We start from the raw sequence: 23,558 nt of genomic DNA, 5'->3' as shown, positions 1-23,558 counted from the left end.
TAATGTCCCTGTACAAACACGTTTCTGCGTGTGTTCACATTTGGAAAGTAAATATGTGTTGTCAATTCACCAGGTCATTTAATGACATTTCACGCCTGGAACACATTACGAAAATAATAGAGTTATATTCTACATCTATATGGATACTCTGCAAATCACATTTAAGTGCCCGGCAGGGGTTTCATCGAACCAACATCAAAATTCTCAATTACTCCAACATCGTATAGCACGCGAACTCGGATTTCCCTTATTTTATTATGGTGATCGTTTTCCCTATGTAGTCGTTGTCAACAAAATATTTTAGCATTCGTGGAGAAAGTTGTTGATTGAAACTTAGTTAGAAGATTTCTCCGCAGCGAAAAACGCCTTTGTTTTAGTGATGTCCACCGCAAATCCTGCATCACTTCAGTGACACTCTCTCCCCTATTTCGCGATAATACAAAACATGCTGCCCTTCTTTGAACTGTTTAGATGTACTCCGTCACTCCTGTCTGGTAAGGATCACACACCGCACAGCAGTATTTTAAAAGAGGGCGGACAAGCGTAGTGTAGGCAGTCTCCTTAGTAGATCTGTTATATTTTCTAAGTGTCCTGCGAGTAAAACGCAGTCCCCGGTTAGCCTTCCCCACAACATTTTCTACAGGGTGTTACAAAAAGGTACGGCCGAACTTTCAGGAAACATTCCTCACACACAAAGAAATAAAATATGTTATGTGGATATGTGTCCGGAAACGTTTACTTTCCATGTTAGAGCTCATTTTATTACTTCTCTTCAAATCACATTAATCATGGAATGGAAACACACAGCAACAGAACGTACCAGCGTGACTTCAAACACTTTGTTACAGGAAACGTTCAAAATGTCCTCCGTTAGCGAGGATACATGCATCCACCCTCCGTCACAAGGAATCCCTGATGTTCATTGTGAAAATTTACAATTTGATCACGTTGGAATGAAGCCTCATCCGTAAAGAGAACATTTGCACTGAAATGAGGATTGACACTTTGTTGGATGAACCATTCGCAGAAGTGTGCCCGTGGAGGCCAATCAGCTGCTGATAGTGCCTGCACACGCTGTACATGGTACGGAAACAGCTGGTTCTCCCGTTGCACTCTCCATACGGCTACGTGGTCAGCGTTACCTTGTACAGCAACAATTTCTCTGACGCTGACATTAGGGTTATCGTCAACTCCACGAAGAATTGCCTCGTCCGTTGCAGGTGTCCTCGTCGTTCTAGGTCTTCCCCAGTCGCGAGTCACAGGCTGGAATGTTCTGTGCTCCCTAAGACGCCAATCAATTGCTTCGAACGTCTTCCTGTCGGGACACCTTCGTTCTGGAAATGTGCCTCGATACAAACGTACCGCGCCACGGCTATTGCCCCGTGCTAATCCATACATCAAATGGGCATCTGCCAACTCCGCATTTTTAAACATTGCACTGACTGCAAAACCACGTTTGTGATGAAGACTAACCTGTTGATGCTATGTACTGATGGGCTTGATGCTAGTACTGTAGAGCAATGAGTCGCATCGCACGTCAACACAAGCACCGAAGTCAACATTACCTTCCTTGAATTGGGCCAACTGGCGGTGAATCGAGGAAGTACAGTACATACTGACGAAACTAAAACGAGCTCTAACATGGAAAGTAAGCGTTTCCGGACACATGTCCACATAACATCTTTTCTTTATTTGTGTGTGAGGAATGTTTCCTGAAAGTTTGGCCGTACATTTTTGTTATACCCTTTATGTGTTCCTTCCAATTTAATTTGTTCGTAATTCCTAGGTATTTAGTTGAATTTGCAGCCCCTATATTTGACTGATTTATCTTGTAACCGAAGCTTAACGGATTACTTTTAGCAATCATATGGACGACCTCACACTTTCCGTTATTTAGGGTCAACCTGTGAGGTGACGGGCGAGTTGTGGTGCCCTGGAAATATTATATGTTCGGAGTTGGGGCGGCCGCACAGGACGTTCGTCAAAGCCGCGGCCCGGCAGCGCCCATGTCGTGCTGAACGTTAGCTTAGCAACCGCGTGATGCCGCAGAATGGCCGGTCCAGCCAAATGGCTGGGAATTCCATGGTGACACTGTGTTGATGAAGGAGACACGCCGGGAACGCCAAAGATGGCGGACTTTGTGAAACCTTAATGGCAGACATTTCACAGTTCGTACAGAAATTAATAGTAGCCAGATGAATCATGATACCTCAAAAAGAAATATTGCACTACGATTCTGATGGTGTAATCAGATTTTCAATATATTTATTAGTTTAAAGTTTAGTATCTGACGATAAATTATACAAGTACAAGTACCACAGAGCAACGAACTTCCAAAATGCTAATGGTTCATCCGATTTCGTCGATCGACATGTCTTTAGAAAGCTATTAGTGGAAACCTAAATTGGTATGAGTTACAGGCATTTAACTTCAATAGCACATGAGTTATTCGAGGTCAAAGTGGCCGATTACTATAGATTGTATCAGGCCATAAGTACTATGTGAAGTGTATATGTGAAGTGTATATGGGTGTTACAGCGGATAGATTAAACCACACTTTTCATAGTGTAAAGAGGAGCGTTTATTAGATAATAAAAACAGGGAGACCAGATGAAACCTTGGTAAAGTGTAAAAGGATGGAAACGTTTATTAAAGGATGTGAGTGAAACCACTGTTACTTTACATTACCGTGTCCTTCACACTGTTGGTCTCTTCATCTTTAAGCATTTTAGTTACTGTGTGACGTTATTTCATTTTTCGCGTCTGTAGCAATATGCAAAGTTTATGTGTGGTCGTATGTGCTTCTGCATTGGTTTCCTTGTGGTTTGGCCATCTGCTCAGTCTCTGCAACTGTCCGATGGGGCAGTGACTTATGTTTAGAATAACTGCCTTTTGTCTCACGCGATGAACTTTCTATGGTGAGGCTCGCGACTCAATTAATTAGAGTTTTCGGTGTTGTGAGGGTTGGCATTAAAGGCTGACGATAGCAATTAACTTGCTCTGAATAGTACACATGAGGGTGGTGCATTGCAAAATTATTCACAGACATGCGGTGCACACAGTTGAAATGGTTCAAATGGCTCTGAGCACTATGGGACTTAACTGCTGTGGTCGTCAGTCCCCTAGAACTTAGAACTACTTAAACCTAACTAGCCTAAGGACATCACACACATCCATGCCGGAGGCAGGTTTCGAACCTGCGACCGTAGCAGTCGCGTGGTTCCAAACTCTAGCGCCTAGAACCGCTCGGCCACTCCGGCCGGCTGCACACAGTTCCCTTCCTTATGTAGCTCATAAGTGCGGCGACAGGAGAGGCAACCCGTCAAAAGTAAAAATAAATGAATTTACAGAATTAATTTTCACTCTGCAGCGGAGTGTGCGCTGATATGAAACTTCCTGGCTGATTAAAACTGTGTGCCGGACCGAGACTCGAACTCGGGACCTTTGCCTTTCGCGGGCAAGGGCTCTACCATCTGAGCTACCCAAGCACGACTAACCAATTTCGATTGGACGGGGCGTGAGTCGTGCTTGGGTAGCTCAGATGGTAGAGCACTTGACCGCGAAAGGCAAAGGTCTCGAGTTCGGGTCTCGGTCCGGCACACAGTTTTAATCTCCCAGGAAGTTTCATAAATAAATTTACCAGATATTGAGGAAATCCCCGTACTAGACGCAATTAACGGTAAGGATTGGTCACTGGATTCAGGATTACCTAGCAGGCAAATTTAAACCCCGTTGTAGTTAACGGAACGAAGTCGAAAAATGTGAAGGTTATTTCGAAGCGTTAAGGGCTGTTACTTTTTACACCACAGATATACGACCTATTCCGAGGGGCGTTGAATACTTAATCCAACACATTTTTGTCTCGGCCAGTTTCGATTGAAAAAAAAAAAAAACGCGGAGTTGTGCTATGGCACATCGCTGAGTATTCTTGCCTCAGCCCCTATAGTTTGATGAAGCTTCGATAGGTGGCGGTGTTATACGTACCCTCCAAAATGGTGTCTGTAACGCAGTTACGTTCTGAGCAGAGAGCTGTCACTGAGTTTCTTTTGGCGGAAATCCACAGCTTCACAGATGTTCATAGGCGCTTGCTGGATGTCTAAGGAGACCTGACAGCGAATAAAAGCATGGTGAGTCGTTGAGGGAGGAGTCTGTCGTCATCACAACGAGGTCGCTGAAGCCTGTCCGATCTCCCGTTTGCCGGCCGGCCGCAGACAGCTGTTACTCCTGCAGTGTTGGAACGTGTGGCCACTCTAATTCGAGCTGATCGACTTATCATTGTTAAACGCCTCGCTGCTCCACTGGTAGTGCTGATATACTCATCCAACGTTGGATTTCTCACCGCCTAACAGAATCCCATAAAGAACAAAGACGGACCGATTGTGCGGGATTGCTTGCACGTCACGAGGCTTATCGTGCCAGTTTTTTGTCGAACATTGTCACAGGCTATGAAATATTGGTTTACCACTCGGAAGCGCAAACGAAACGGCAGCCTACGGAGAGACACCACACCACCTATCCTCCGAAGAAAACATTCAATGCCGCACCCGCAGCCGGTAAAGTCACATCAATCTTCTTCTGGGACTCTTTGATGTCCTTCCTTATGGTGCGACGATCATCTCTGAATTGTATTGTGGTACGCTGTGGAAACTGTGTAAAGGGCTTCAGCATGTTCGTATCCACAAAAAAGCAAACGGACTTCTTCCTGACAACGTGAGGCAGAAAAACTGCATTGGACTATTCTTCAACGTACAGCTTGGTTCTCGCACATTCCCAATGAAGAATCACTCCGCGTGAAGCAATACGTGGATAATGGGGAGGCTGTTAAGACATTGGCTCCGATGTCGACCAGTAGAATGGTTCAAATGGCTCTGAGCACTATGGTACTTAACATATGTGGTCATCGGTCCCCTAGACTTAGAACTACTGAAACCTGACTAATCTAAGGACATCACACACATCCATGCCCGAGGCAGGATTCGAACCTGCGACCGTAGCAGCTGCATGGTTCCTGACTGACGAGCCTAGAACCGCTCGGCCAAGTAGAATGGTACCGTCCGGGAATCATAGAGGCCCGAATCGCAGTAAGATGGTGTAACGCCGTCACATTGAACGGAGATTATCTTGGAAAATAGTGCTTTGTATCCGTGCGCTCGAATCCTGAATAAAACCAACTTTCCTTCAGCAATAAAGTGTGTTGCTTTACTTACTGAAAGCCAGCGTAGAAAACTCCGGAAGTTTCTTGACGCTTTTCGCCTTCAGTGATTTTGTTTTTAGATAGGCTGCAACGACAGAATAATGTAGTAAAAGAGAGGATCGATGATTTGTGTCGCAACGGGCAATTGATACTGAACTTATTTAAATGTAACGTACAGCATACAAATAAGCTAAGAGATCCATTGATGTTACACCACACTTTTGGCAGTAAATATCTCGAAACAATAACAATCGTAAAATTCGTAGATGTTATAATCCAGACCAGCCTAAAGCCTAATGATCATTTAAAACAAATTGTAGAGTTACAGAACTTTGAAATATAGCTTCACAATTTGGTTTCGCATGTGTTACGAGTACTTGATGATTTATTGTGTGAGCTTGATAGGAAAAGCATGGAACAGCAGTTGTCTCGGTGGCGAACAGTTTCACAGAAAAGGTCTTGTTCTCCGAAACGTTATTGTGATCAGTTCCTTGTGCAATTACCACAGGTACGCCGCAGCGTTCGCCTGTGCGCACATGAGAGTAAAATATGCCTTTGTGTCTTCGCATCAAAAGGTGCCACCTTACGCCGCTACTGTGCCGTGAGAAATTGCATTGTTTTGCCTCCACAATTGTCCGCAGCTCGTGGTCGTGCGGTAGCGTTCTCGCTTCCCGCGCCCGGGTTCCCGGGTTCAATTCCCGGCGGGGTCAGGGATTTTCTCTGCCTCGTGATGAGTGGGTGTTGTGTGATGTCCTTAGGTTAGTTAGGTTTAAGTAGTTCTAAGTTCTAGGGGACTGATGACCATAGATGATAAGTCCCATTGTGCTCAGAGCCATTTGAACCTCCACAATTTAAGGACCCTCCAATCAAAGTATCGCCTCCGCCACTTCGCTTTTTGCGGACGTCGCTAACCAATAGTGGAAGAAATTTCAAATCCAATACCAACCTAACGATCTACAATACATATTTCTACATGTCTTAAGTGGTAAGCTACGGTTGTGTTCCTCTGTCCTTGTGCTTGTAAGGTTGACAGGGACATTCATGTGTTCGAGTTTAGGATTCAGGTTACTGGGTTGGAGAGAACTTGGGTTCTAGCCAGTCGCCACTCACCTCTGATCTCGTCCGAGCCCCGCTTGCTGTACTTGGGAGAGGTAAGTTTCGTTCTGGCTGTAGCACACATCACCTTATCAGCAGCTGGTATTTAACTAATTTTGTTATGCATCTTGCATGCCCAGTTTGTCGTATTTCATATAGCCTACGTTTCATTTATCTTGAAATTGCAAGCTACCGAAATGTGAAACCTTTTTTGCTGTGCTTCCTGTAGTCTTCTAATTAGGTGCAATTTTCAGTGTTGAGCATCATATTACTTCAGTTAACTGCATTTTTGTAACAATATTGTTCCGTATTTTTATTGTCAGCTGTTTAGGTGATTACCAAAAACAAAACATTGTGTCTCATTCTGGACTTACTTTTTCAGACGACTACGTTCCTACAACTTTTCCGTGTCAGGCGACGCTTAAATAACAAACATAATCGGGAGCATATCTATGGTGTTGCTTCGTTGTGAAGAGTTCTCGTTGTGTGCCGCGGCCAAGTACTGGATTTAGTAAAGTGAGAGATATAGAGCTGATAATGAATGCGTGATGTTCACATGTTTTATAGCAAGAGTGATTTGTGTACGAGCTATTCAGCTTACTTTCGACCTCTTCCACCGATGTTGTGATATTACTCACATTAGTTTTGTTATGCGATCCGTGAAACACCATCTGTACGCCTTAAGTTTGATTTTCCGCACCCACAAAAAATATCAAAATCGTTGTTTTAGTTTGAGTTGTGATGGTCCCTCTTACCTTGCGTCACTTCGAGACAAACGTTAAATCCTCATGACAGGATACATAAACACACGCGAAACATTTATTTTCAGTAGGAATAGGAGATGCCAGACTGAGATGCATTATGAGAACCTTAAGTTAACTTAATTCATCCTCCAAAGACGGCACATACGTAACACTCGCTCGCCGTTTCTTGTGTATTGCTTATCATTTTGGCACTTTTAACACATTTGATTAACTGGACAGTATTTGGCCCTCAAGACATCAAACAACTCGATCAAACAATGCCAGGCCGAATAAGTGGTTGCATAGTGGCCGGAAGTGGATCAACGTGTTATTGACATGCTAAATTGGTGAAGCTCTTTCTCGTGAGTAAATCATCTGAAATTGTAATCATTGGTTCGCCTGTACATCTCAATCTCATCTACCGATTTACGTCCTATTCGGATAATTTCTTCGTGGTGCCTTTTTTTGCCTTAGAATGTACTTGAGAGGAGTACTCGCACAGTTTAGAAGTTATAAGTTGACCAAGCCCACAGCTTTAGCTTGAGTCTTCAAAACGGCGTCGGCAGCCTCGTGGGAGATCGCACCGTTAGGAGGAGTTGGGGTCAGGTGACTCTTAACTGCATCACGTCGTAGAACCTCTGCTGCGAAGCTCGGCCAAACACAGAATAATGTGTCGTATCTTGCCACTTCCTGTCTGCTTCTGTATCACGAAAGATGCTCTTGCACCTCTTCCACCAATCCTGTTTCTACCAAGAAACAATATTATTGCTTGATTTTGACCTACTCATGTACGGAATGCTTTTAGATCGTTGCGTGATTCAGAATATTATAGAAGGATAGTGTGATCTGTGTTGAATATAGAACATTACACTTTTATTTTGTCATAAAGTTTTGAGTTTACAAAATTATGCAAGCAGGTACTATTGGAATCTGTCAGATTTTCCACTAATTACAGGGTAGTTGCCCTATCGTAGGGACGCCCGAATCTCCATGTATTTATTTGCTACGTAAAAGATAAGAAAGCGTCGATCTTCGTTTGCTTTTGCAGTATTGTACCACATTTAATAATTTTATATCCATACATCTGAATGATTTCAAAGTCATTTAACCATCTTACGGTCAACTGACAATGACTGCACCAAACACAAATCCCTCTTAAGGTATCTGCAGTTTTGATACATATTTTTGGCGTCTTGTCAAGCGTGGTATCACTACACGTAAAGAACTTCATGGAGTTTCTAACATCAGCCACCAGATCTGTTAAACGTGTATGTGTAGTGTTAGTCTGAAAGTCATTTTCTTGACATTTTGTTTTCCCTCACTAACAAAGCTGGTTGAATACTCAGGAGGCTTGTCGAATTGCCCACTAGAAAACAGTGAACATTTGTACAGAATGCCCCACGGAACTCAAAGAACAGGGCGGGAACCTCAGCGTCCTACAAAGAAAATTTTCCTTGTTTGAAATGGCTTATTATGTGTCTCCATTACACCAAGAACACAGTAACGCTAATCGTTTTCTGAATGGTGTGTATACTTCCATACATCTGTAGGACCATACGTATCAAACTTTGTGGAGATAATCATCACATGTAGGGTATCAAATGCTTTAAGTTTCATTTTGTTCCGAACTGATTTCACCAACTTCGATATGAGATTTGTGCATAACAAGAACGAAAGTCTTCTTGTGTTCGATGTGAAATGGAAGAAAAATAGCTGAAAATGTCATCTTGACCAATGTCTTACCACGAGTGATACACATTTTGTGCCATTTCATGGAGATCTATGACTGGAGGTGGTATGAAATTATATGTCTTCCTACTGCATCATAATATGCTCTGTGGGTGACAGATCAGGGAAGCAAGGAGGCTAGACAAGTATTAATACTTTCCTTAAGACGTTTGTGGTTTGAATTACAATATGGAGCACTGCATTATCCTGCTAGGATATGTCGTTTGGTAGCCTGGTCATCAAATGAATGGCAACAGGGTTTACCATTCTTTCCACGGACTGGCGAACATTTATCCTCCATTCAACAATATTACAGAAATTCTCATTTCCAGAAGCTTGGAAGGCATGGGTGTCGAGTGTTGCGGTATACAGTTATCTTCCTTACGGTAATCTACGGACACGTTGGCACCGATCACACAGCTGAAAGTAGATGAAAGACTCATTGCTGAACGTCACAAAATCTCGCTCCATCTCCCAGCTAATTCGGGCTGTACAACACGTAAGTATCTGTTGTCAGTGCTACGATATCATCGGTAAACGACACATTGCAACTCAATCTAGCTTCCAGTAATCTATTCCCAAATGTTCGTGGTGACTCTCTGCAACCTCAGGCCGGAATTCAGCGGACGTCGCAAGTCTGTTTTTCAAAACCCGTCGGGCAACTTCACAGTCGTCTTCTGGTGTCATTTATGTTGTCACCGTGAATATTTTTCCCTGCATGAAGATGGTCCATGAAGGAAACCGGCTGTAAATAAATAATTTTATAAGACAGCACTGTTTCATCACGCATTTTTCGAGTGTATAGCTGTTGATAATGGTTACCTGCTTAAAAAGAAAAGAAAACAAAACAACTTCTGGAAGGACGTGTCCATACTCTTCTTGCGACGCTGTTGCCCTGCACCATCTCGTCACCACTTCTTCTGTAGTCATTGTGCTACAACGCAATGTGTGTGTGCTCTGTCGGTATGATCTTCCCATACCAAGCATGCCAATGGTTCGATCTATTTCAAAGTCGAAAAATGGCGAATAACTCCACGTACACTTCCTCTTGACATGCTCCGTTGTGGTCTCAATCGGGAAAGTTCCAGTAACGTTAGACACATCCAGTGGTCTACATCTTCATCTTGATCTAGATGATTACCCGGCAATTCACAATTAAGTGCCTGGCAGATTGTTCATCGAATCACCTTCAAGCTGTTTCTCTACCGTTCCACTTTCGCAGAGCGCGCGGGATAAATGAACACTAATATCTTCCCGTGCGAGCTCTCATTTCGGTTATTTCATTATGATGATCGTTCCTTCCTATGTAGGTGAGCGCCAACAAAACGTTTTCACGCTCTGAGGAGAAAGTTTGTGATTGAAATTTCATGAGAAGATCCTGCTGCAACTAAAAATTCTTTTGTTTTAATGACTGCCACTCCAGTTTGTGTAATTGTTGTGCCCTGTCCCCTATTTAGCGGTAATACAAAATAAGCTAACATTCTTTGAACTTTTCCGGAGTCCTCTGTCGATCCTGTCTCATGTGGGTCTCACACCGCACAGCAGTAATCCAGAAGAGAATTGTCAGCATCTAACTAATCTACCAAACAGTTGCTGTCTCTGGTTTACTTTAATCACAACATTTTCTATGTGATCTTTCGAATTGAAGTTACCCGTCATTGTAAGCCGTAAGTATTTAGTTGAATTTACAGATTTAACTTTTATGTGATTTGTCGTGTAACCGAAATTTAGTGGATTCATTTCAGTTCTCATATGGATGACTTCACATTTTCATTATTTAGTCAATTACCACCTTCAGCGGCATATAGATACATAGTCTAAATCGTTTTGCGGTTTGTTGTAATCATCTGACAACTTTATAAGACGGTAAATGATATCATGGAATGCAAGCAGTCCAAGAGGTCTGTTCAGATCGGCTCTTAAGCTGTTCATGTAGACCAGGAACAGCAGAAGGGCTATAACATTTTCCCAGGAAAAGTCAGATATTACTCATGTTCGACTCGATGTTTCTTGTCAAGTGCTACGAACTGTGAATCCATTCAAACAATTCAGACGATACTCCATAGTCAAGAAATTTAATTAGAAGGCTTGTGAGCAACGATGTCGAAAGTCTTCTGAAAATCTAAAAGTATGGAATCAATTTGACATCCCATGTCAGGAGCAGTTAGTGAGAATAAAGAGCTAGTTGAGTTTCACAAGAACGATATTTTCTGAATCAGTGTTGGCTGTTTGAGAATAGGTCGTTTTCTTCGAGGTAACTCATAATGTTAGAATACAGTATATGTTCCAAAATCCTACTGAGAACCGACGTTAGCGACATGGATCTGTAATTGAGCTGTTTACTCCTGTTTCCCCATCTTGGATGAAGGTGAGACCTGCGTAACTTTGCAGTCTTTAGGTTGGTGTCTTTCGACGAACGAGCGATTGTATAAGATTGCGAATATGGAACTAGTGTACCAGCATCCTCTGAAAGAAATCTGACTGCTACAAAGTCTGGACCGCATTCTTTGCCTTTCTTAAGAGTTTTAAGCTGCTCCGCTACGCCAATGATATCTACTTTTGAGTTACTCATGTCGGCAGTTGTCGTCGATTCGAATTCTGGAATATTTACGTCGTCTTCTTTGGTGAAAGAATTTAAGAAAACTGTATTCAGTAAGTTTGCTTTAGTGGGACTGTCATCAGCGACATCACCCTTGTTATGACGCTGCGTCTTTCTCCTGGCCTACTTTGCATGCGACTACAATCTCTGTGGATTTTCTGTAAGGTTTAGAGACAGAGTTTCGTTGTGGAAACTGTTAAAAGCATTTCGCACTGAAATTCTCGCTAAATATCGAGTTCTTGTGGAACGTCGCCAATCATGGTCGTTTTCCTTTCTTTTAAATTTGGTAGACTTCTTTCGTTGCCTTTCAGATCTGTTTTGGGCACCATCTCACATTAATGCTGAAGATATACTTCGAATACAGTTTTAATCAACATATTCCACGAGCACTGAAAACTGTGTTAAGTTCGGCAGCGAACAGACAAGGTGTTCGTAGTGTAAACATTCCATTTCCTCCAAAGTATGTCCGTATAGCTTGTAACGTCGTTGCTGGGAGGTAAAATAGACTGCGACCGCAAGACTGCAGCAGCGTGGGTTCGCCGGTGGTGGCGACGCTGAAGTCTCTCCGCTTTCAGGACCAGGGCCTGGCCGGCTGCCTATCGGTCTATCGAGATGTCTCCAAATAGCCCAGGCGCCTGTGGGCAACGGCGAAGCGCGAGTCAAAAGTGTGACGAGCGCGTGGGTTGTGTACCGCGAAACAGTGATTGCTATCTAGAACTAATGTTAACCTTATACCACTGGATACGGTTGCCACGAATAAACATCTTGTAATTTACTTTTCTGTTTTGTTTCAGGTAAGAAGTAAGGGATCAACACGGGAGCGTTTACGTGAGTTATTATTTCAGTTTCATCATCTACTTTAAAGTATAATGTTATTCAGAAAGGTGGATCAATTTGTTTAAGTATCTATATTCTGAAATACAAGGTGTTAGAAAAGGTGATCTACATTTTGAGAGATGGCACTACGGATGGAAACAAGAAAAAAAGTCCAGTAAACGTGGGTCAAAAACGCATACCTCAGGAACTATTAGCACCTGTCCATCTTCGCTACTGTTAAACACATTTCTCTATAAATCGAAATTCCAAGAGGAACTGGGTTCAAATGGCTCTGAGCACGATGGGACTTAACATTTGAGGTCATCAGACCCCTAGAACTTAGAACTACTTAAACCTAACTAACCTAAGGACATTACCCACATTCATGCCCGAGGCAGGATTCGAACCTGCGACCGTAGCGGTCGCGCGGTTCCAGACTGAAGCGCCTAGAACCGCTCGGCCACACCGGCCGGCTCCAGGAGGAACTAGTCAAATGCTCTTGACCTAGGTTTCAAGCCATATAAGTGAGCCTTTTCAGAGTCTCATTACGTTGTACAAGCTAATCGTAATGTGCCGCCAAGAGATTTAGTCATAATTAAATTTGACAGTCGTAATAACAGCCGTTTTGCTTTGTCATACGTAGAATAATACAAGTATCAATAACGGAATAACGGATAAACATGCAGTTCATGCTGGTCACACATGCCAAATCTAACATGTGTATTATTCTACGTATGACAAAGCCACACGAATATTTTTACTATTGTCAATTTTAATAACGATTAAGCCTATTGGAGAGACGCCATGATCAGCTCGTAAAACGTAATAAGGCTTCTGAAGAAGGCCTATTTATAGGTGTTGAAACCTAGGTCAAGAACGTTTGATTAATACCTTCCGCAGCCGGTGGTTATTTTTATTAGATACAATATGTTTGTACAGTAGATGCTGCAGACAGGCTTAAGACTAAAACACATTTCTTCTACCGCAAGCCTTTGCTGTTGTTAACGACCTACAGAATGCAGTAAAAAGTGCGGACACATTCCTATGTTATTACTCATGGAGACAGCATGCAGTAAACACCTGTTAGATATTGTTACGGTGAACTGTGTTACGAACTCTGGGCGATTGCAGACACATACATTAGTTCCAACGGAACGGATTTGTTTTTTGATAATTTTTTTAATGCTTTTACATTGTAGTTTTATCTTTGCTCTTGCCAGTATAATGGAAGCCTATTATACCACTTGGGAAATGGCAGACATTATTTGTTATGTCGTGGCAAATCGGAACAACCGTCGAGTCCTTGTAATGGTTCAAATGGCTATGAGCACTATGGGACTTAACTTCTCAGGTCATCAGTCCCCTAGAACTTAGAACTACTTAAACCTAACGAACCTAAGGACATCACACACATCCATGCCCGGGGCAGGATTCGAACCTGCGACCGTAGCGGTCGCGTGGTTCCAGACTGTAGCACCTATAACCGCTCGGCCACTCCGGCCGGCGTCGAGTCCTTGTACTGTATGCTGAAAAATGCTAAGAAGACCGGCTGTACAGTTATTCAAAAGTCTTTCCTAACAACTTGCAGACTCCATAGCTCCAAAGGCGGTGTGGTGGGTGGTGGTTAACCTCACACCACTCACCCTCTTCTTGTGGAGGAGTGGTTATTGCGATGGGAAGGAGAAATCCCTAGAACTACTGTACCGAATATTTCAGCATTTTTCGCGGTTATTCATCCTTTAGTCTGGGTGATCGTACGTCAACGGTCACTATGCCCATATTGTATACAGTGTGTCCAGGCCCTAATGCGATAAGTTTAGCCTGCCAGTATGCAGTTCTACAAATGGCTATTGCAAAGATTGAATAATGTTCAAATGTGTGTGAAATCTTATGGGACTTAACTGCTAAGGTCATCAGTCCCTAAGCTTACACACTACTTAACCTAAATTATCCTAAGGACAAACACGCACACCCATGCCCGAGGGAGGACTCGAATCTCCGTCGGGACCAACCGCACAGTCCACAAATATTGAATATCTTCTTTTCACAGCAAAGAGACCGTCCACAGACGAGGATGGTTTCACGTGACATGGAGTAGTCGTTTTTCATTACCTACATGGGTGAGCTGATGGAAATGCACACGCAGCTGGAGAAGCAAGGTATCAGCGCCGATTCTCAATGAATGTACTGACAGCAGTTACCGTTAATAGACTGTGGGATCTTTCGCACCACCAAATAGACCGGTTGATACAAGGTATCGTCAGTTACTACCAAACGACTTGCCTTCTCTGCTGCAGGAGGGACCATTCCGACAATGGCTGCAGATGTGGTTCATCCATGACCGAGCACCAGTGCATTTTCTCCGAAATGTCCGAGAATATTTCACACAGATGTTTAGTGGGCAATTGATTGGTCGAGCAGGTCCAATACGTAGACCATCTGTTTCCACCGATTCTAATCCCTTGGATTTTTCGTAGCGAGAACCATTGTACGCAAGACATTTTAATAGCGAACAGTCACTACAGAAAAGCGACGTTCATGGCTGCCGGTACATCCGCGATCAACCTGAAATTTTTCAGAGTGTGTGTGATTGCATAAGACTTCGGACAGATTAGTGCTTAACTGTAAACGGACACCACATTGAGCACTGGCTTGAGCGTCGGCTCGATAGTGCAGGGCGTATATAGTAGCAAGTAGATTAATTAATTTGAGGAGATCCGCTTCAGCAGTACTATTTATTTATTCCAACGACGACCAGTTTGGGGATTTTAAAATTCCATCTTCAGGAGTAAAAAATATTGTATTTGGTAACGCATAACATGCGATCTTACCATTCAGTACAAGTACTCCAAATCTCTGCATCTTGATGGATAACGTCCGCCTCCGAGAGCCACACGGTCTGAACTCCGACCACGACTGAGCATGCAGATTTATTAGAAATTCTTCTGTTTCACAGTAACAAAATAATGTACTCTAAATTCTTCACTCATGTGCTTACTGCATTACGTAGTCGTTCTCAACAGCAAAGAACTTGGAGTAGAAGTTGAAAATGAAGAGGATCTCATAATTCTTAAAGTATGTACTTTAGAGCCCATGTTTACCGGACATTTCCTTTTTTTCTGTTTTGGTTTGTATTACCATCTCTCAAAATAAAGAATACTGTTTTAACACCCAGTATAAATCTGATAGGAAAAATCTTTACACGAATGATAATGGGAAGTTTCGAGGTTTACAAACGCAGGCTAAGACCCTTCTGTGTGCCCCTCTTGCAACGCGGTAAACATCTAAGCGATAACCGAATTCATACCACGCATTTTGCATCACTGAGTTCACTGCAGCCCTGGTACGGCTGCGCAGGTCAGCCTTCATTGTTGGCACAGGTTTCCAAGAACTTAACTGGGTCTGTTAGCTGAAGCACTTGGATTCCGTGAAAAGCGATTTCAAATTCTAGAAGTCAAATTAAAGCAAGTTGGATTGCGTTCTCAGATTTTTTGTTTCTTTAAAATTAAAAAGATTAAAAATCTGGATTGTTTCAAATAAAAAATGAATAAAAAATATGGAAACGATGAAGACTGCTTTTATCAGATTTTTATCATTTATACCGATCGCTTTGCTTCAGAATGCTTTCTAAGGTTTCAAATTCGTCTCATTTACTTATATCGCACACACACACACACACACTCACAAACACACACACACACACAATTGTTCGCCTTCCTCCTACTTCGCAGAAATTTTCAACTGGTTGAATGCGTTTAAAACAAGAGCTTATTCTCCTCCTAGTCGGTCGTTCGATGCTGAATGGGAGACGAAATGCCCTCTGCACTTAACTTACGACACACGTTTTCCGAAATCACGTATGCAGAAAACCTTATGTTGCATCTTCCAACTTAGAAGAATTGGCGCTTGGCGCTATCACTCTGACTCAACTGTCACCTCTCTAGCTGTGGTAATCGAAACTTCAAATATTCTTCCTTCCACTGGCGTGTAGATTTATTTATAATCAGTATATGTTTATGGAAATATTTTTTTTTAATTTCGCCCCGTTAACTGTGCTTGCTAAAGTGCTATTCTGCTATGGGGAGGTGCGCCGACCACGGATTGAATCCATCCGGTAGATTAACTTCGGTGTGCCGTTCATATTGTTTGTGGATTGTAGGCAGTTTCCCACATTGCACTAGGTTAGTCCAGGCTGGTACCCAAGTCGTGGCTCAGTACCTCCATTCGGACGCACTGAGGAAACTTTCACTAACTTTTACATTGATAACAGTGCACGCAGACAGTTGGGAAACACATATGCCGTCCCAGTAGAAGGGGGGGGGGGGGAGGGTAGGGGAGAGTGTAATGGTGTGGTAACAGAATGAGCAACCGGCCACCCCTTAAATTAACCGTACCAAATACTTTCACGACCATTCCGACTCCGCACCGATGCGGGACAAAGGCACAAGAGAAATAAATAACTTTTGGGTCCTTCTTTCTGAACAGTAGTTAAGTCAGTTTAGTCCTTGTCTAGTTCTCACACTTCATCTCTTAACCATTGCCTTATATTACTTAACGGCTGTTTGTATTGATGAATTAAATACTGTTAATGTGAATCATTGCCGCATTTTATGAGATAATATTCATGTCATGGAGTTTACTACAGCACTGGTATTCGGCTCCGCTGGAAAATAGCGTGTCTGAAATTTGGCACTAAACCAGTCGGTTATGCCAATTTGTGTACGTCCGATACAGAATCTCCAGGACTTTGAAGATGAAAATTCTACATTTGCTAGAAGTCACTAAAGTTGAGGTAAGGAACTTATTGTCGAAGATGATTTCAGTTTTGATTCAAATAAACACCTTTGCATCACAGCACGAAATTAAGTTTATTGCAACAGTTCAAACAGGAGATCATCATAAGAACGGTACGTAAGAGTTTGCCAGACCTACTAACCCTGTTCCCTTAGAAGGTAAATTTAGTCTAGGACGCTACCACACTTTTAAGTTGTAAGGTGTAAGGCAAATCCAACACCTTCCATGAAAACCCTGACATGATAAGCAAATCCAGTAGTATGTCACATAGCTCCGAATAAATCGTGACATTAAATTAACCAAAGTAATACGAGTAACGAGTGAGCAAATGGAATACCACAGACTAACACAAGAATGCCTAAATGCATGTCTTACCATCCCACCATGAGACAGACGCAGTTCCGAGTGGAGAAACGAGAACAGAAGCCGAGAGCAGAACCGTGTTAAGCTAGAAGGCCCTACGATAAGGGACGGACACCCACGTCGCCAGCTAACCACCAGGACCACCCCCCAGCCCATGTTAAAAGCTAGAGCCCTCCAGAAGAACAGTATAGATCTTACGATAACACAAAAAGGGCCACACCAGCCGCAAGTTCTAGCGGGAGACTTTTTCGCGTCTGTGTTGCGTTGAAAACGTTAAAAACATTGCCCCACCACGAAAAAGTAACCGACAGGACCACCCCCAGCCCATGTTAAAAGATAGAGCCCTCCAGAAGAACAGTATAGATCTTACGATAGCACTAAAAGGGCCACACCAGCTGCAAGTTTTAGCGTGAGACTTTTTCGCGTCTCTGTTACGTTTCAAACTTTAAAAACATTACCCCACCAAGAAAAGTATAACGTTTCTCATTGGATGGACAGAATTTTTGTAGGTGGAGCTTAAGGTTAACATTGTGACCCTGATTGGTCAGATGAAAACACAGCCAGAGAGTTTTTTTAAACCAACTTCGGTAAATTGTAGTAAGGAGAAGTTAGGAGAGAGTTGCTTCCGAGACGGCGAGATGCATGGAGCTGCGCCGGCCGCCGCCCCCTGACAAACACCGACAAGGTAATGAACGCACGCGATGCCGCGTTTTTGAGCGCATAAGGCTTCACTCAGAACTGCAGAAGTCTCATCTGTTACATCCCCTTTTTACGTAATACTAGTGTCGATCGTCAATTGAAGCTCATGGTATTCACATTCGCTACGTAAGTTAAAACCTGAAACGCAATGATTTTTCTGTTATATAATTATTGAGAAGCCACATCAGCCACTGTAATTTATGACAAGTTAGATAAGTAATTAAAGATAAGTGAGGGTCACTGTAGACCATTTTGAGAGTTTTCTCTTTTGTGAAACTTAATTTAAACCTAGATTATAGATGTGATATGGCATAGGTCATCCTTCGATCCATTGTAGAACTTGGAAACCCACTCAGGGAATATTCGTTCACATTTTTGTTGAACGCAGTTGGTTTTTATCATCCTGTATTAAAATATTTCCTTTTATCAAGAGTGCAATTTATAAACAATGTTTTGTGAGTAGAATAAAATTTCCAATGGTAAACTTAACTGCCTTTTCGACGTTATTTTACCAGCTAACTAAAAATAGGAAAGCCTTGAACCCCTTCCACTAAATTTAGTTAGTATTAAGATTCTTTTACAGGGAGTGCAGTGGAGCTGACGCTGAAATCATTAGGTATTTGGTTATATCATCGCTAGTCTCACTGAACTCTTCTGAACTCTACATGTCATGTGTGGTCTGGCGTCTCCTTGCCAGCAACAGGTCCCTGGTTCAAACTAGTCAATTCCCTAAAAAACACGCTCAAAGCGTCGTTGCGCGAAAGAGGTGGGGAGACACGACTTAGAACAAACAGATACCACGCAGAATGTTAGACAGTTATTCAGGAAATGATACATCGTTGTCACATAACCACATGAGAAAAAAAGTAGCTACACCCACGATTGTGTGTCCTTCTTTGATATAGCACCATCAACGTCCCCGTGAAAACAAGAGCATGTTACACATATACGTCTCACTCTCACAGCAGTAGTAGTAGTAGTAGTAGTAGTAGTAGTAGTACTAGTAGTGAAACGTCCCCTTTGAACAATTTATATATGAAACGTCCCCTTTGAACAATTATACACGACTGACCTTAAACTGACACACAATATTTTGTTAGCGCAACGCAATCTGACTTTCAAAATTCCCTACAAAAGAATGGCCCTGACTAGCATTAAACTATACCTTTTACAAATCACTTACCTCACAAAATCTTCGCTGCTCAAGCTACTGCAATACAGCGAGCGCCACTACTGCCAGCTAAATAAAAGATTCAAACTACTGAAGGCACTAACTACTGATAGGGATAGTTAGCAAATGAAAGATATTAATAGAGAACAAACAATGTATTTACCTTGATATCATCATATATAAATATACCAGTTCATGAAAAATTACAAAACTCCGCCATCTCTCTCCACACATCCACCACTGCTGGCGGCTCACCTCCAACTGCGCAACGCTACGCACTGTTCACAGCCAGCTGCCTAACACTACAATGGCGAGTATTACAACAATGCAAAGCAGCCACAGACTGCACACAGCACAGCCAGTGATTTTCATATTGAGCGCTACGTAACGTCGCCAATAAGAAAACATAAACAGCCTACTTACATAGAGAAAACATAAACAGCCTACTTACATAGCCCCCATGCTCCCCACAAAAATTTTTACAAATGGTGTTGGGCACTGGCCAATACAGATTTGACAAAAATTTTTCACAATTACAATAACAAAGATATAAAATGCACACACTTATTAATATTATGTTGGTCAAAAGATCAAAATTTCTCGCAGTCCATAAAGACAGTCCACATTGTTCATCACAGTGAAACTGCCGTTTCTTTTCTCAAAGTCTGACCAGTAAAAGACAATGCACACAGACGTTGTGGATTTCCATGCAGTCTTGAAGAAGTAGTGTTGTCCTTCCAACGGAAAGACAGTGCTGACTCTTGACATGCTGACAGGTAATGGGCCACAATGGAGCAAACCCACAGCAGAGTCATTCGAAGTTTTGAAGAGTATTGGTAGGTAAGTCATCACAGAGCAGACCCACTGTAGTCCTGGTAGAGATTACGGTATTGGTGGGCCACCAGAGGTGCAGACCCACTGCAGTCCTTGTAGAAATAATGGTATTGATGGATCATCAAAGATGTAGACCCACTGTAGTCCTTGAAGAGATGGCCAGCAGCCATCTGTTGTGACTGTGCAGGTGCACAATCACCATTGAAGAGTCTTGCGGATAATATAGCAAGTCCATAAACCACCACTTGTGCACTCACAAAGTTTTTGAAATTGTCCTTAGAACCAGCAATGCTGTTATCCAGTCCCTTGCTGAGTTATTAACACACGTGCAAACACTAACAGTCCCTACTTCTCACATATTGTCCACATACTATGACCAACAGAAACGTGTGCAGTGAAATGTAACTAACAAGTTAATAATGTCATGAACTGGTGACAATTACAATTTTATAACATAAGAATACAATTACAAAGGTACAAAATACATCATTAAAAACATAATAATACAGATAACATTTGTAGTACAGGCTTTACAAAAGAATAGAAATAAACATATACATCAGTGTTACAAAAATAGTGACATAAGTACATACATAAAATAATGAGAATAGTTTTCGAAACATTAATTTCACACATGAACATTGAAACAGAACAGAATTGTAAACAACTTTACAAAGAAAATAACATATTATTAATGCAACTTATATTTGAGGATAACAGTATTCCTTCTCATAGTGAATATAGCTTAGTATTAGAAGAGAAAAAAATTCTATGAAACAGTACACAGAGACAGGAAGAAAACAAATACTCAAGGGTACACAAACACATAGTGGGATAACACCAATAGGAAAGGACAGGGTTCGTTTTCAGTGTAACATTTGGTACTGCAGTCCAACCCAAAACTTCATATATCTTTCCTCTTATTTCATCCTTTGTTTCCACCAAAAAAATCCTATCCAAGCATGCTTTCTGTGTTTATATGTTCACACATTTCTTACCTCAACATTTATTTCCAAGAAAATCCTACCTAAACCTGTTTTCTCAATGCATTTCTTCCAATTCATCGCAACTCATTCTCTTAGAGGCTACCCCCTCTTAAGCTAACTTAAATCTACTGAGCTCAGATGCTAAACTAAGGGACGAGGCAATGCAGCATCACAAAACAATTAATATAAACAGCAATAAAAAACGCAGATTTGCGAAGCAAGCAGCATTAAGAAATTAGCAAAAGTCAAATTCAAGAACACTATGCCTGGCAAACAGCAGCAACTTATACCTAAACATGACATAGCGCAAGCAGAAAAAATATTACACTAAAATGGCCATGTCTAATACCTATGTCACATCTTAACATTAGAGTGATGCATCACAAAAACTTACGCTAGTAGATAAGTAACCAAATCGTAAAAAAATTATTTATGCAATTCCTGTGAAGGGAAATGTCTTTTTTTTGCTCCCTCATTTGTTTTGGATAGATCATAAAATTATTTACTGGATCTGTAGGCATAAAATAACTATATTAGTACATATATTAAATTTTATTTTAACCAATGCTGCAGTGCAGCTAGAAACTTGATATTAAACAAAATGTGTAAATAAATACATAAAGCAAGCCATATGGCATTTTTCTTAACTAGCAAGACAATAGCTGTGAAATGTTTCTCATCGTTTCATTAGGCATTTCAGTAAAATATCATAAATTACGAGCTCCACAGTATGCTTTCAACAAGGAGATGTCAGTAGCGCGGACAATGGCCTTCCCTTTCTTTTTTTTTTTTTTTCTACCTGTGCTTCTGACGAGGCACTCACACTAATGGCTTGTTCTCCAGGCGTCTGACACAGCTGGGTGCCCGCGACGCATTACGTGCAGGTGGTCACTTAACTTTCGTACGGAAATATTTACGACAGCAGTTTCTGCTACCGTCTCACATAGAAATATTTCACAGGTCAAGAATTAGCGTTGCAAATCTGTAGAAACAAAATGCTATTGATATAACAGTGTCCAAAAAAATTTTCGTCTGCATTGTAATACATTCACGAATATACACACACATTTCATAGCTCTTAAAGTACGATTCTTGGTTTCCAACAACCTTTTCCACAAATCAGAGTCCCTAAACACTACTCATTATTCCTTACCTTATTCGTCGACACTTCTTCAGTATTTCATCATAAGAAATACGTAGCATAATAAACATTCCTCAACAACATAATACACATCGTCGTCGTAATAATAACATCATAACACCTCAGTCAAATCTCAAAATCGTCGTAGCTTCCTCCAATAATTTCTAAGCCTAAAAAGAATTCTCTGCTCATTTAAATAGTGTCATCTACCTCAAACGTACTTTAAAAATCATGATCTCATACCAAATACATCATTGAAAGCTCTCATAGTATCACAATGATTCCGAAAAAATATGAACAGTTTACAAAGTACAGACAAAATACAGTTTCATAAGTGTGAAGTTATCCAACTGTATAATTGCGTAAACATGTGTCACTGATGTAGTAAAATAAATGTTTGTCTCTCTCAGTTAAATAATCAGATAGCTGTGTAATTTGTGTGTTAGAGAAATATGGTACCGATGTGTAAAGTTGTATAAGCAAATACCATATTAGCTAGGGTTCCTTGTGGTTGCCACACACATGGTACACAAAGTAAGCGTGTACCCCCCTGAGGATAAACGTAATTATACCCTCAGGTGTTACAAATTACAGCAATGGAATGAAATGTATCACGGAAAACTTTCTTTGTAATTCAAAAATCTTTAAAAATAAATGTTTTAAGTATAAAATTGATCACTGAAATACGTGTCCTGTAGCGCTAAATGTGCATCTTGTTGTAAGATAATCGCTGTGGAAGTGTCGTAGTTATTTTCCTCCGAAAGCTAAGTTCTGCAGAAGCCAATGTACTTACCTCATGATAAATAAAAGTGAAATGCTTTGCGTATAGATTTCTTAGTTATTACGCTTATTGTTGTGATGAAGAAATTACTGTGCTGTAACGTATTGTTGTGCTACAGAAAAGGCTGTCTCCTTGTAGCTATACCATAAAAGTTACTACTAAAACATGTTTTACTTTCCAGAATAATACAGAAAAACTGTGCAGATATAAAACAGATACACTGCAAAAGCAACATTGTAAATTGTCACTCATTAGTAGCGTCGTGATAAAATCGTGTAGCTGTCACATAAACTAACCTCTGTGTCATCTGGTATCTCTCAGAAAGCACTTTAAATTCAGAATGTATTTTCAAGTAAACCAAAATGTTGCATTAAAATCTCATTAGCAGTACCAATATAGTATGTGTCCTAAGTATGTAAGCCTGATAGTCGTTACGTAATCGTGCAACTAACAAGCAAGAATGTACAAATACAGCACTGTGTCGTCTGTTCACTATAACAATGCATTCGTAATTTCTGTTTAAAAATGTTCCCTAGGTTCTAGACTGGATATTTAACTTCAAACATTGTTGCATGGTAACAGTTTCTAAAGCATACTAGTAACGTGAAGCGAAA

Source organism: Schistocerca americana, chromosome 6 (assembly GCF_021461395.2).
Source record: "Schistocerca americana isolate TAMUIC-IGC-003095 chromosome 6, iqSchAmer2.1, whole genome shotgun sequence".
Taxonomy (NCBI): domain Eukaryota; kingdom Metazoa; phylum Arthropoda; class Insecta; order Orthoptera; family Acrididae; genus Schistocerca; species Schistocerca americana.
This window is presented reverse-complemented; position numbering follows the sequence as displayed.